This window comes from Dermacentor andersoni, chromosome 5 (genome assembly GCF_023375885.2).
Source record: "Dermacentor andersoni chromosome 5, qqDerAnde1_hic_scaffold, whole genome shotgun sequence".
Lineage (NCBI taxonomy): Eukaryota > Metazoa > Arthropoda > Arachnida > Ixodida > Ixodidae > Dermacentor > Dermacentor andersoni.
In genome coordinates this window covers 199964213-199978705 of record NC_092818.1, presented here as the reverse complement: position 1 = coordinate 199978705, position 14493 = coordinate 199964213, and the positions used below count along the sequence as shown (strand labels likewise).

The window sequence follows — 14493 nt, the reverse complement described above, 5'->3', positions numbered from 1 at the left end:
AGCACATCGGCTTTGCTAGTTTCGAGCTTGTTCAAGCCCTTCGTTATTTCTCTGCAACGTTACTCCGTCCGGGCGCGTGTCTGTACGAACGAGGGGCAACGTTCGCTCTCTCGGCGGCCGCATTACACGCGCTGCTCACTTGGCAGCGCAGCACTGCCCACTACGGCGGCTCGCCGCCCCCTGCCATGTCGCGTGTCAAAAGAATAACTTCAGTCAAGCACGACAACCTCGCATGGTCAGGACTGCGTTCACGCTGTAACCAGGGGGGGGAGGGGGGACACTCCCCGGTTCCGGTGGCACAGGAAATTGGCGCCATCTCTGTAATGGGCGACGCAAAAATCCGTTTCCCTTGCATGGCCCCGTAGATCGTCGCGCGCACGTGCGCCGATCCAGGTGGCCAAGCCCTTCCCCCCGCGCAACTCCTCTCCCTACGCCCTCTCTCGTAATACCCTCTCAACTCCCTCACTTTCGACTGTCTACGCGCCCGCGCCGCTGTGCCATCCCCGCCGGCCCGGCTGCTGCTTAGTCCACTACGTAACGCTTTATTTTTGTTATCTACTGTCATCGAGATGCGTGCGCTGCTGTGCGTTGACCGACGTGGCTAGTTTCGTAAGTTCTGTGGTCCTCGATAGCTGTGTGCTTGTGCTCCGCGATGTTTCACCCGTTTCACGACTCGTACCGCTCGTGCATCGTGCAGTGGTGCACAAATACCTCGTAAACAAGTCCTGCAAGGTTGTTCCGGGTGCCTAAAGGCAACAGGTGAGCGCTCAGACCCAAGGACATCAGAAGGCGCATGTACACGAACACAGCCCTGTCCATTTGTGTACTCCATGAGGCTCCGGACGTCGTTGCGCCTTGATTGTGCTACACTTGCCTCTTCCCGGTAGAGAAAGCTGACAAATAGATGTTCCTCCTCATTGTCACCTGGTCTGTGACTTGTGTTTTTCTGTGCCAAGTCTCATTCTGCAACTTCAGTAACTTGCCCAGCTTTCCATACCGCCCTCAGTGCTTTTTCTGTGTATCACGTTCTACAAACCAACTAACAGCTGATAAATTACTGTTAGTGTTTGTGTACTATCTCAGTAACCCCCGATGGGAAAACCGCGCCAACAACCTTCATGTGTAGGCATGATACGCTTTTTTTTCCTCTGGAAAGCATGAGCATTGCAAGTGTCCTACATGCAGATTTTTGCAGTTCGTGTTTATTATACAAGGGAGAGCCCAGTAGGTACGACTTAGTGCCTTAAGTGACGTAATTTTATTGCTAAGCATTGCATTCGGGTAGAAAGAAAAGTCGTGTTGGCTTATTTTACCTGGTCATTGATTGAGGAATAAGCCTTTCTTTCTGCGAATGTTTTCTCTGTGCTGCTGCAAAAGCCGACTATCTTCTGTTCCTCTTGCCACCGTTACTCAAGTTGTGGCCAAGTGCAAAATAATGTGATAATGTGTGTTTCAGTTTTTAGTACAATGTTATTTTTTTCTGCCATGTTTCTTTTTCAATTTGTTCAGCAGTAATGAACATGTCAAGCATTTCATATACTTTCGTGCAGATTTATAAGTAAGTTTTCTTTTGGTATGGCTCTCAATCAAGCAATGTTAGCATTTTATTCTATCTTTCAGGTATTTTGCGTGTCATTGTTTTTGCCATTACTAGTGAGTTTTCCCTTTTTATAGTTGTCATGACTATGTCATACACGTCGTCCAATTTTGTGCAATATCTTAGTGCACATATCAGGATCTCGTCTACATTTAGGTCTTGAGGACGTTATATAAATATCTTGTTTTTATATGTGTGTACATGAAATGGCCTTGGCGTTTTCTAGCACTTTCTTTTGTTATTTCACCATCTGTGAACTTTCGTCTTTAGTATTGTTGTATATGTCATGCACCTCTCACTTTTGCTCATTTTTTGAGCGTGTATCACACCACGTTGTAAGAAAAATCTCTTTTCGGAAACGAAGTCAATAAAGCGAGACTAAACATCTGTTGTGTTGGAAGTGGAATTTTTTTTATGTCCCGGCACATGCTGGTATAATATAAGTATGGGCAAGACTGCGTACGTGCCAACGCATAGCCCACGGCGCACCACGCGCCAGCTCGCAAGCAATGCCAATGCGCGGCGTAGCGCGCGCATTGTTTGCGAGCTGGCGCGTGGCGCGCGGTAACAAGCGCGCTATAAAAAAGAAAAAACGCGCCGCTTACGGGTAAAAACAAAAAAAAGTGAGCGGCGCGCGCGGCATGGGGGAAAGGGGAAAGGGAGTGGAGCGGGTCGGCATAATAAAAACAAAAAGGAAAGAAAAACGTTTGGGAGAGGAGGTGCCGCGCGGCCGCTGTTGCTGTTGCCATGACAACGTAAACAATCATGTGCGCCGCCATTTTGCTTAATGCGTCGCCCATTGTTTAGGGCCGTAACTGAAGGGGACCTTGGCGCTAGCGTCAAAAGAGCGTCTGCTCGAAAACGGCCAATGGGATGTATACGGAGTGTCCCCCCTGTGCTGTAACTACAAATTGCGTTGCCTGGCGTAATACCGAAAGTTTCCCGATTTCTGCTCGTCACGCCGCTGTATAGTGTCAGCGGCTGCTGGCTGTTGCGATGGCGAGAAAATCAAGGCCACTGTGACGTCACCAACGGCGCTCGACTTTTCCCGATTCTCGGGTTGCAGGCGCCCGATATACGACCTGCTTCCTGATGCCACGTCGCGCACAGCATTGCTTGCCGTTCGTATTGCATTTCGATCACTCGGCTGTGCCAGGAGAAACGAAAAGCGAGTGCACGAAAACTCTATCTCTGTATTTACGACATTCTGTCAAGGCGAGGGGTATGCGTTGTGGTGTTCAAGGCTTTTCATTTCTAGCGGCGTGTACACATCATCACGGAAGCCGTGTAACAAATGCGACTTCTCGTGAAGTTCTTAAGCACCACGAAGTAAATGGTTAGCGCTATAAAATTTAAAGTATGATTTCTTAGCTTCTCAGAAGAAGACATTCAAGCAATAGTGCGCCCTAAAAATCACAGTAGGGAGAAGTATAAAACGAAGTCATTTTTTACAATATATTTACATATTTACCTTCAATAACGTGGATCACGTTCATGGCAAGCAACCTTAAAGTTCACTGTATTGAGCTACAGTCCCGCTGCTCATCTGTATATAGTAGGTCGTATATTGCCTTTTATTAGTTGTCACCGACTGCGTGGATTTGTAACAAATAATGTGCCATGCGGCTCGCTTGGCTTAACCACGTTCTCGTAGTTCCTTCCCGCCTTGGAGTGGTGCATTTTCACTCTAAACCTACAGGGAAGAATGGTCACACGTAGCGTTGACCCAAAACTTATCTGTCAGTAACAACTTGCGAGACACCGAAATGAAGCTGGGGAGTTCTTGAATTAAACTATATTATAGAAGGAGCGTGCAGCGGTGGCGTAGCGGTAGAGCATCCGCCTCGCGTGCAAGAGGACCGTGGTTCGAATCCCGGTGCCGCGCAATTTTCCACCGGATAATAAAAAAGAAAAGAAAAACCCGCGTGTTGGTAAAGTTGCATAAACAAGGCCTGGAGTGCGGCCTGATCCCGGTTCGTCCTGGTCGAGACTCGAACCCGGGACCACCGCCTTTCCGGGGCAGCCGCTCTACCATCTGAGCTAACCAGGCGGCTAGCAGATGGCAGGGCGGGAAGTCAAATTTGTCGATAACACGAAGATAAGGCAAGTGTTTGACGTAGTAGTTCTGCGGAAACCGACAAGGTGCAGAGAAGTAATGAATAAAGAGAAAATCAGACATCCACATCTCCACCTTGCGGGTTTCCGCAGAAATACATCAAACGCTTGCCTTTGCTTCGTGTTGTCGACAAATTCGACTTCGCCCCCGTCATCTTCTAGCCGCCTGGTTAGCTCAGATGGTAGAGCGGCTGCCCCGGAAAGGCGGTGGTCCCGGGTTCGATTCCCGGACCAGGACGAATTTTTCTTCAACTGTGAGGCTTTTCTTTCGAGGAACCCGTATGGGTTTCCTTTGTAGCAATTGCTACGAACGGGTGGATGTCTGATTTTCTCTTTATTCATTATACTATGGAGGTTGTCCTCGCTTGGTTTCTTCCGCTCGCCTTATGCCCCAACCACTGGCACGCGCCGAAAGCTTCGGCGCGCGCTGGCAAGCGAACGCGTCGCTTCGCTTCGGCTGGAGGGACAGGGCGCGCAACCACTGGAGACAAGCTCCGACGCGCGCCGAAGCTCGCTCCTCGGCTGCGGCGCACTGTTGCTGGAATATTCCGTCTTCATCCGTCAAAGTCCGGCCTAAAACAGCCTGCTGTAAACTAAGCTTGAATAAGTTAGTGATCTGTATGCGCTTTTAGATATAAAAAACACGTTTGAATAATGAATATACACCTGCCGAAACAGTTTGTTTTTATTTTTGAAGTAACAATAGTGTACAAAACATCGACATCAGCGCTCGCGCGTCGTCTGTCTGCAAGATCGCTTTGCAAACACCTGCACGACGATGCCATATATCAAAAACTGTTGCACCATTTCATTTTTTGGTAGCTTATTGCACAGCCAACTATGTAAGAATTAGGCATGCAATGTATAACTGAAAAAAATCTGTGTTGGAAATATTGCCACGTAGTAGTGACGGGAAATGAATAGTGCCGGCGCAATCGCAACGATAGCGGCGAGCAATGTCGGCAATCGTAGAAAATCTCATCTGCGGGTCAAGCGCGTCGGTTTGCATACGGCAGTCGTCGAAAGTTACAGCCTATTCCCTGGTGCCCGCGCGCCTTCCAGAAACTACAACACAATTCGTGTCGCGTATGCAATCAGATTAGCAAGGTTCGTCGACAGCAGACAGAACCATCGATAACATTCGCGAAACTTCCGATGCGTTCAGGCGCATCCTGCACCGAGCGATAACGTTTAACATTTTTTAGCCGGTGAAATACGGTAACCGGATACAGATAAAGCATCCGTGTCAATATAATTATGCTTGTTGGTGCATGAGAGAAACGTGAACAAGTGGGTTCTGAGAAAATCAGCAAAACAGAATTGAAACACCTGTAGCACTAAAAAAAAAAAAAACTAGTATAGCTAAAATGTATGTAATTCGTATCTTGTCTCCCCCCAATTCTTGATTCTGCCAATCTAGCCCGTGGAGCACCTCTATTATTCTAGGTTGTTTTGATGCATCAACACCGCATCCAGAGGCCTTCACATTGAGTGTGTTGCTACAAAACATTTTCACAGTGTAAGGGCCATGTTCCATTGTAACTGGTTTCCACATATCAAGTTTGCCTTTCTTTACATTAATGAAATGACATACCGTCAGATAATAAAAGCTTGAGAATTAGAGGGTTTTAATAGGAGTCTTTCGTTGTCCTTTGCCAAGTCGTACTATTGAAGCACTTATTCGAATGTATGGGAGCAGCTCATTTGCATAGTATAAGAAATATATAAACAGGTTATTTTCACAATTTATACACTTCGTCAACACAAAAAGAAAAATTGCAGTTTATTGTTTTCAGCCTGCTATGATGTTTTGACTGAGAAAGATATATTCAATTTGTTCTGCGAGGCACGCAGTAATTGCTGTGGCATACTATTTTTTTGCACAACACTGCATACAGTAGCCAGCCATTATTAAAACTCAGAAGAAATTAATAGCACAATGCATATGATCAGGCACATAGCATATTATTGCACTTTCTTAATTCATGCCAGAACGATGACCACAGGCGTCCTTCTCCAACAAGGTCAGCATCCATTGTGCCTCCTTACCATCGGGCTTCACACCCTCAGCACGTTCAACCTCAGCTTTGTGGTGTTTAAAGCAACCTCAAGTGCGTCTTACGGTTCCAGGGATAAGAAAGAAGACCGTCCTGCCTACCTTGGCCTTGAAGCAAGCAGCTCTGGATTATTTGCACACTTTCTACTTTGATCGAGTCCACATATATACGGATGGTTCTTCCACTCAGACCAGCTCCACCAGCGCAGTGGTTATACCATCATGATCACTAAGCATCCAATACAAGATTTCTCACTTGACAACATCGACCAGTTTGGAGCTTGTTGCCCTCCGAGGTGCCGTTGATTATATTAATAACCAACCGGCTAATCGGTGGGCAATATTCTGCGATTCAAAGGCGGCCTTACAATGTCTTCTGTCATCTCTTCGTCGCGGGTCATGTGAACAACTCGTGTCGAAGATACGAGAAATGCACCATCACGTGATCAAGAAAGGACACGACGTCGTGTTTCAGTGGCTGCCTGGTCATTGCGGTATCTCCAGCAATGACCTCGCTGACGAAGCTGCTAGGAAAGCCCACGAAGGAGCAACCCTTGTTTCTATACCTTTATCGCGGACCGACGCAGCCCAACACTTAGGCAAGCTAGCGCACTCTTTTGACATTGGAAAAGTGGCACACACGTGAATTCACTCAACATCGATTGCATTCCCTCGATCTCTCTATGCAACTGCGGCTGTTACCAGGTCTTCCGCGAAATGAGGAAACAGTGCTGTGCCGCTTACGTTTCTCACTCTCTTCTTAATTCATGCCCTTTTTTTAATTGCACGAAAGCTACTGCACTAAAATAGTATACTAGCACATACTTAAAAAGCACAGTTTTATACTACGATAATAATCAATCATTCAAATTTTTATTGTAGTGCCCAGGAACAGCTAGAGAGCTTTTGTACTGGTGCACTTAACGAGCACTACGTGAGACAAAATGTAGAGAAAACATGAATGTAGTAGACAAAAAAATGGAAGATAGAGAAACAAATAGGGAAAAACGGAAATGCGGAAAAGTAAAAGGGAGTTAATCCTATGTGATTATCTACAGATACACAATACACAGGAAATGAACTCTGAAGTATGTTTTGGAGTCGAGTCTTATTAGCACCATCTTGTAACAAACCCAGGCAACGAATGTGGAATGCTACCTGTTATACTGTTGCGGCACAAACAAATGCATATAATCAAGAAGCTTTAAGGAATGTATAATGTCATGGACCACCTTATACAGGAACAAAAAGTGCGATTAATTAAGACTTGAATCTAGAGGTGAGAGTTGAAGTATATTTGAGAAGGCTCAACTGTGGTCACCATAATGGCAAAAGTGGTGCTTTAAAATAGATATCAATTTATTCTGGATGCGTTCAATGAGGTCAGAATTAGATTTGCTCATTGCACCCCCCTCCTACAGAGGCATACTCTAGTAGTTGGAGGCACACAGCAGAATTTCAGAAACACAACAGGTGAGTGGAAATCATGCAATATACGGCATGCAATTCCAAGAGCGTGAAGGGCATCTTGTGTAATTATCTATGTGAAGAGAAGCTTAGCATTTTGTCGAATTACACACCAAGATCTTTCATTTCATCGACCCTAAGGAGTGGAGCATCACGTAGGGTGTATCAAAATTTCACATGGTGCGTTTTGTGCATATAACTTAATGCCATAGTGTTGGAAGCATTTAAGAGTACTTATTGCTTCTGCACCAGTTTGAGAGTGAAAAAATGTCTTTTTGGAAGTCGATGCAGTGGTGAACACTGTTGACAGTCTGAAATAATCTGAAAGTCTGAAATGTCGGCACACAAAGTCATGCTGTTCATTTATTAAAATGCTCTTAGCACTAACAGAAAGCGAGGAATCCCATATCGATTCGAACACCTGACGCACTGAAGAGGATAGATATAGGTCGGCAGTTAGTAACTGCACATCTAGCACCTGATTTGTGCATGGGCAATGTTCATGCTACCTTCCGAGTGCTAGAAAAGGTACTAGACTTTAGGGAACTATTGAAGATGCTTGTGAGAACGAGGAACAAGTATGCTTCCATACGTCTTAACCCTTTCAGACACTACTTTATCCCGTTGATTGAAAAGTTGCTTTCACCACATCTCTTGCATCCTCAGAATCGTAGAAAGTGTACAGCTGCAGCAAATATTAAGAATTTTCAATTGTTTAGCGAGTTTTGTCAAGTTTACAAAATTTCGACTCCATGCGAAAACTCACTACAGGAACACAAAATATGAAAACATGTACTATTTCGTGTTTTGAAAAGCTTGAAAAGCACTTATCCAGCCACTTGACAATTATGCCTGGTGTACGACATTGTAAAAAATAATGAAAGAAGTGAACCCGCTACATACAACATACTGACACAGAGTAACAACACCCAGCCGTCTACCTTCCCACTCATTTTCTTAAAACATTCTGCACATTATTCAAAATTGCAGCACAGTTCCAATAATAAGTGTTTCAAGATGTATGAAACACATTTTAAATACCATTACTTTCATCAGTGCTTTTGCTATTGATGCACGCTCCTGCTGTGCCCAATTGTGTAGACAGCGTCTCAAAGGGTTAAGTCTGTGGAGGAAATACCATCAACACCACAAGAAAGGGATAGTTTAAGGCACTTCATATACTTGGAAATGAGGTTTTCATTGACTGTTAGCATACACTGCGCCAGACTGAGAAGGAAGGTTACTTGAAGCATATTTCACACCATATAGCAAACAGAAATGTTCTGCAAAGGCATCAGCAGTGTTCGATACAACACCACTATGTTCATGAAGAAGACGTACATCTTTGGCACTCCTTTTAGAAGAGAGAGCCCACAAAGCTCCAGAAATATTTTGAATTATGTGTCACGCTGGCTTCAACACAATCAATGTGGTCAAAGTGATGATTCTAATAATAATAATAATAATAATAATAATAATAATAATAATAATAATAATAATAATAATCTTAGTGGTAACTTGGCACACTAGACTAAAAAGAAGGCTGATGCCTGTATGTTAGAGCATCTGATAACCAGCGATCTAAAGCAGGAATTTGCAGGATGCAGAAGACACTTCCTTCCCCTCCACGTGCACACACACTTGCTCAATAACACAGCACGGCACACACGCACACATTCGACAGGTGCACAACACACAGGAGTGCCAATGAAGTCTGGTTCCAAGGAAGGAGAATCCAAATCGCCAGTGGGGTGGAGAGAAAGCTCTGCATGCCAGATATAATCATGGAGTTGTGGTGTCGGGCCATAGAGGCGTGATGAGGGCTCGGGCTGTGCTGACCACTTGTTCAGACGAACTGAAGAAAGATTAGTGCTGTCCAGAGAGATGTCAAACACCCTGCAGTATAGACTAGTGCAATGTTGCGTTGGTATTGCAGGGTGTGCTACTTGAGGGGTTTGAGGCAATCCTCGAAGGCTGGCATGAGCTTGTGACAACCAAAAAGACGGGAGTAAAGGGTGCGTATTGTCCGGCGCTGAACAAGCTTAAGCTTGTTAGCGTCGCGAGTTTGGTACGGGAACTATACTGATGAGCAGTACTCAAGTCGTGACAGAATGATAGAAGTGTAGAGTGCTCGGAAAACCTTAGGTCATCAGGGAAGGGAGACACGGGACACAAACCCAAGAAAGGGCCGGTGCTTACATACAGTGCTGGTGACATATGCGGAAAAGTTGAGAGAACAGCTAAATGCTACACCCAGAATGGGAAGGGCCCGAACAGTCTTTATAGAAGTGCCTCCAAGGAAGAAGGTTGGACGTGCAGCAGTTTCGTTGTAGCTGATACGCATGGCAGCACTTTTTACGGTGCTACTACAAAGTTTGATATTGTAGGCCCAGTCGTTCACCTTTACGGAATGTATTTATTGTAAGCACGTATGCTGTGCATCGGCATATTGTTGTTGTGGAAGCGTTAACTTGTTAATCAAACACATTCTGCGCAGATGCATTAGTAACTTGGTTTTGAGTAGTTCTTTGTCCTGACTACAATTTATAGTATCGCAGCAAGAAACATTTTAGTAGAGGCTGAAGGCATTCCAGCAGTTTAAGCATACTGACTGCACAAAACACTGATGACACCTTTTCACGTTCCCCACAATGCACTCACACCATCTACACTTTCCATAAGCAAAAAGTGAGATAAAAAATCAATTACAGTTTCATTGACTCAGTACTTGCTGCTTCTGAAGCGGGCATCGAAGCAATCGTGGTATACGCTGCTACATGCATAGGTCTTGCATGATGCAGGTCCTGCTATGCACTGCACACAGGGCACACGTTGCAAACAGATAATTTCTCTTTGCAGTGCTCAACTATAACGACACACTGACTCAAACATGACTGCGTTGTCACGTATGCTTCAGTGCGTCAGTGTTCTTGATTGCTTCACGAGCGATTTATGCCCAACTAGCCCAAAAGACGGACGCACTAGAAAGAAGTGAGTGAATGAGTACAGTGAACTTGTACTGAACTGGATTCACATGCCGAATAGAAGAGCGCAGTGTCAGCTGAAACAGGCGGCACGGCTGATTATGTAAGTACTTCCAATAGTTCGGCTACTAGTGTATTTCGCTTTCGGAAGTTATCTTTACCACTGGAAACAGCGCAGAGCTTGCCCGTTAAACTTGAGTCAACCGACACCACACGAAACACGCCGCGGTTGACCAACCCAACTTCCACACGGTTCATTCACCACATCACAGGTCACACGAAGTCAAGAGTGCCATATTTTAAATCACTGCAGCACCAAACGGACCTGAAAATTCATTTCCTTCGACAGAGTTTCTCAGGTGAGTTCGTTCACTCGCCAGTTACGAACTCGATGGACGCGCTAGGCCTACGCGTAACGTAAACAACATCGGCGATAGGCGAGTGTTGATTATCCAGACTTCGGAGCTCGTAAACGTGTTTCCATTCGTTTTGAGCACAACAATATGCACATACAACAAGCACAGACGTTGCGGCAATCGTGATTCGGTTGGCTGTTTTAGCAGACGATCGTACCGAGCCCGGCGGAACCCAGTGGGCAGGTTGGATTAGTCGGCGTCGTTCGAAGTCGCTTCGGATCCACGTCGCACTGCCACAACCCACGGTCGTCGGTCGGTCGGTCGTGTCGTTGTCGGCCTACTATTACAACACTGTCTTTCAGGAACACTGTCGCGCGCGTCGTGCGTCCAAAAAACTCGGACGATCGTCGGTGCCGGCGCCTTCGCACGGTCGGCCATTACAGCCCTAGCAGCCGGAGGCTCGGCAGCCTCCGATTGGTTGACGCCTGCGAGGCGTCGCAGCCTCTCATTGGTGCACGCCGGCGCAGCTTCGCCGCGCGCCGGCAAACTTCTAGCATCGGCAGTAGACATAATCGCTGCGCGACGTTCCGCTTCAGCGGGTTCCCGACCGACGCTTTGACGCATTTGACCCTTCGGCGCGCGCCGAAGCTTTCCAGCGCGTGCCAGTGGTTGGGGCATTACCCGTCGTTGTACCGCTTCTCGCTTCCGCAGTTCGGGATCCTCCCCGTCTTCGACATCGCGCTCGTGCAGACGCAGCGGCACGCGCTTCTTCCGCAGTGGCGTACTTGCGCGGCCGTTCTCGCGAGCAGCAAGAGCGTGCACGCTCCTCCATCGCTCGCCGCTCCGACTGTGACGTCAATGCGCAGAGCGCGTGCGCCCGCTTTTCTGCGCAACAACACCTGGCAGGACAGCAATTACTAAACATCAAGTTCGGCAGACACTTAAAGGCTGCTCACGTGTGGGAATTCTAAAGCATTATACCGTTTGTAGACCTCGGAACGTCATTAACGCACTCATTTTATACACTGATGACGTGGCGCCACCTTCTCCGCATCGTCACGTGTGCCGCCCAATGACGCAAGCACTTGGCCACACCTTTAGTCAGCGAGGTGGCTGCGACGTGACGTGTGCAATCGCGCACGTACTAGGCACGCCTTTACTAAGCCAGAAGCCTGGAGCATCCGTGGCTTCAGGGAAGCGTGCTTGTCTTGCACCCCGGCGGCCTGGGCTCGATTTCCATCCAGACCAAAATGTAACAAATGTTCTTTGCAAAGCCACAATTTACTTTGTTTAGAGGAACCTCCCTGAAGAATGTGACATCAATCTGATAATTGTTTGACGTGTTCTCACTCTTTTGCAGCGTCAGCCATTTTTCCTCGCGCCGCAGTTCCGCCAAGGTCAACCGCCAACATAGATACCTAAGGGTTTCGCCTTAAATATTCGGGGACAACACAGATAGCATGGGCTGCAAGAATCGAGAATGCTCTGACACAAGCAGGCGCATCTCGCGCGGAGCGATAACGTTTAATATTTATGAGCCGGTAAAAAGCGGTCACCCGAAGAAATATGAACAAACACACGTGTCAATATCCCCAGGAACGCATGCGGTGAGCCCGAGCAGAGCGAAGTGCCCAGTTAATTTTCTTCTTTTTTTGAGCTCCTAAAGATGGATGCAGCCAGACTCGATACCCCCTACTGCCTTTCATACTTAGCCATAAATACTGGGCCCGTTTTATGTAAAACTTCATATCATTTTCTATTCTTTCCTTGTCATGCACTGCGCCAAGTAGTCGATCCCAGGAATAACATTGACGTGGTGCCGTGCGAGTCATGCCCGAGCCAATGACGTAGAGCGGAACGAATATAGACTGAAATATAAAGTTAGAAAATGGAGCCCTTGTTCACTTTTACAAGCTTCAACATTCTTTCCTAGTTGCGTGTCTGTGAAACAGTCGTTTTTACCACTTGCTTTCGATTAATTACCTACAGCTGCACAGCAAATAACTTCAATCAAATACAGCGCGTATTACACTATAAAATCTAGCAATTTCCACGGACACCAAGCAAGAGTACACTACTGCATCTTGCATGAAAGTGCCGTAATGTGTGGGAAACTTCTGGCAACGACAGTTGCCGTCGATTAGTAAGTGTCTAAATAATGTCGCAGTTTCGCCCGAAAGGCAAAGCATCGATTGCGATAGCAAATTAGTAGACAGCTATACGAAGTATGTAGTTTTATCGGCAATATAAAGTTTGAAACATTTCCTTCCTAAATAAGTTAACAAGCATAGTGTGACGCGCGCAGAAGCAAACACGAGCACATCTCACTCGATGACCACTGGGCTCCACAACCACTCAGGTCAACAACTCGCTGTCAAAATGCTGTAGCGGGTAAGCGCGGCAGAAGGAGCGAGCGAATTGACCCCCTTCGTGCTGCCCCTCGCGTCAACACGAACTAAGCGGCGGGAACACAGAGCACGCGAAGCTGTCGTCCCTCGGTGCACCTAGACGCCTAGACTCTGCCCTTATCGCAGATAGCTTTCAAGATAGGGTCCGCGAGGCAGCGCCACATGCAGCTGCCGTCTGACTAGGACCTCAATCCCTCCCCTCACCCCAGTCCCTTGTGTAAAACGGAAGGCGGCGTGCTAGTGCCCGGCTTCCCCCCCCCCCTCCCCCCCCCCTCTTGCGCGCGCGACATTGATCCGCCAGCGTCGGCTCACCTAGCACGCTTTCACTCGCCCGTACAGCACACGGTGCGCGGGGACGATGTCATCGCCCTTGGACTTTGGACGGAGCAACACGGTGACGTCGACGGCAGAAATGCCCTGGAGTGCCTATCGCAATGAAGCAACTCGACATTTCCCTTCAGGAAAAGTTTTCAAACGACCCAAAACACCACACAGCGCTTGCCCTCTTGCCCCGACTCGCCGCGGTAGGTCGATGGCTATGCCGTTGCACGGCTGAGATTGAAGTCGCGGACTGAGTCCCGGAGGTGACGACCGCATATCGATAAGAGCCCACATACAAGAACACCCGTGTAGTTAGGTTTAAGCGCACATTAAATATATTCTTGGATTGTAGCGCGAAGTGACGCACACAGAGACTAGAAGCACACATGACGAGTGCTAATTCTGAACTAAATCTTTATTGAGACTACCAACGTATATGTAAGTGATTGCAAATAACGCTGCATATGAACATGACAAGGTGTAAAGACTATCAGTTAAACGTATCAAGAGGTAGGGAAGCCAAAAGAAAAAAGAAAACGACAAAAGGCACTACTTGAGATTAACACACGTGCTGAGAAGATATTGAAATTCGCTTTCTAACAGAGATATTGATGCGTGGCTAACGCAAGTCTCTCCTAATCTTCTAATGTGAAATGCCTCGATTATTTCCCGTGTGGTTTGGCATTTGTGTCTTGAAAGGATTTTTGTGTCTTCAAACAAAGGTTTACAACCGCCATTTAAACAATGCGACGCTAGATGTGAAGCGTTGGAGTTGTTAAGTGACTGCGTTCTTTTACAGTCTGACATTGATACACCCGCCCCTCTGTTTGATGGAAGTGTTCCGGCACTCGAGTGGAAGCTGATGAACTGTACAAGTGTTACAAGGAACTAAAGGGGACACATGCCTAATGCCGCAGTCATTTCTTTCTTCTTTGGCCCCCCTGTTCAAGTTTCTTATTTATCATAGGGCGCATCATAGACAATTTGCGGGGGGCCGAGAAAACTGTAGGCGGCGCCGTACCGCTCAGCTTGTTTGCTTTGAGGGCATCGACAGAGCGTCGCCTTGTGTCGCTGAGGCCAGTTCGTCGTTCGCGTAGAGCGGCTGGCTGACGGATGGCCGCCTCGGTCCATGGCCGCACAGGTCGCGTCTTCGCGCGAGCTGTCCTTGAACGCTCGCTGGAGGTTCCGC

General features: G+C 47.1%; 1 protein-coding gene and 1 non-coding gene across 2 annotated transcripts in view; both read left to right on the top strand.

Annotated features, from left to right (window-relative positions):
* The window catches only part of LOC126532256 (uncharacterized), a 68151-nt gene that overhangs the window by 20378 nt on the left and 33280 nt on the right, over positions 1-14493 (top strand). The window lies entirely within an intron of this gene.
* TRNAS-GGA (transfer RNA serine (anticodon GGA)) lies at positions 3877-3951 on the top strand. The gene has a single exon. It is a non-coding gene; the product is annotated as a tRNA-Ser (tRNA).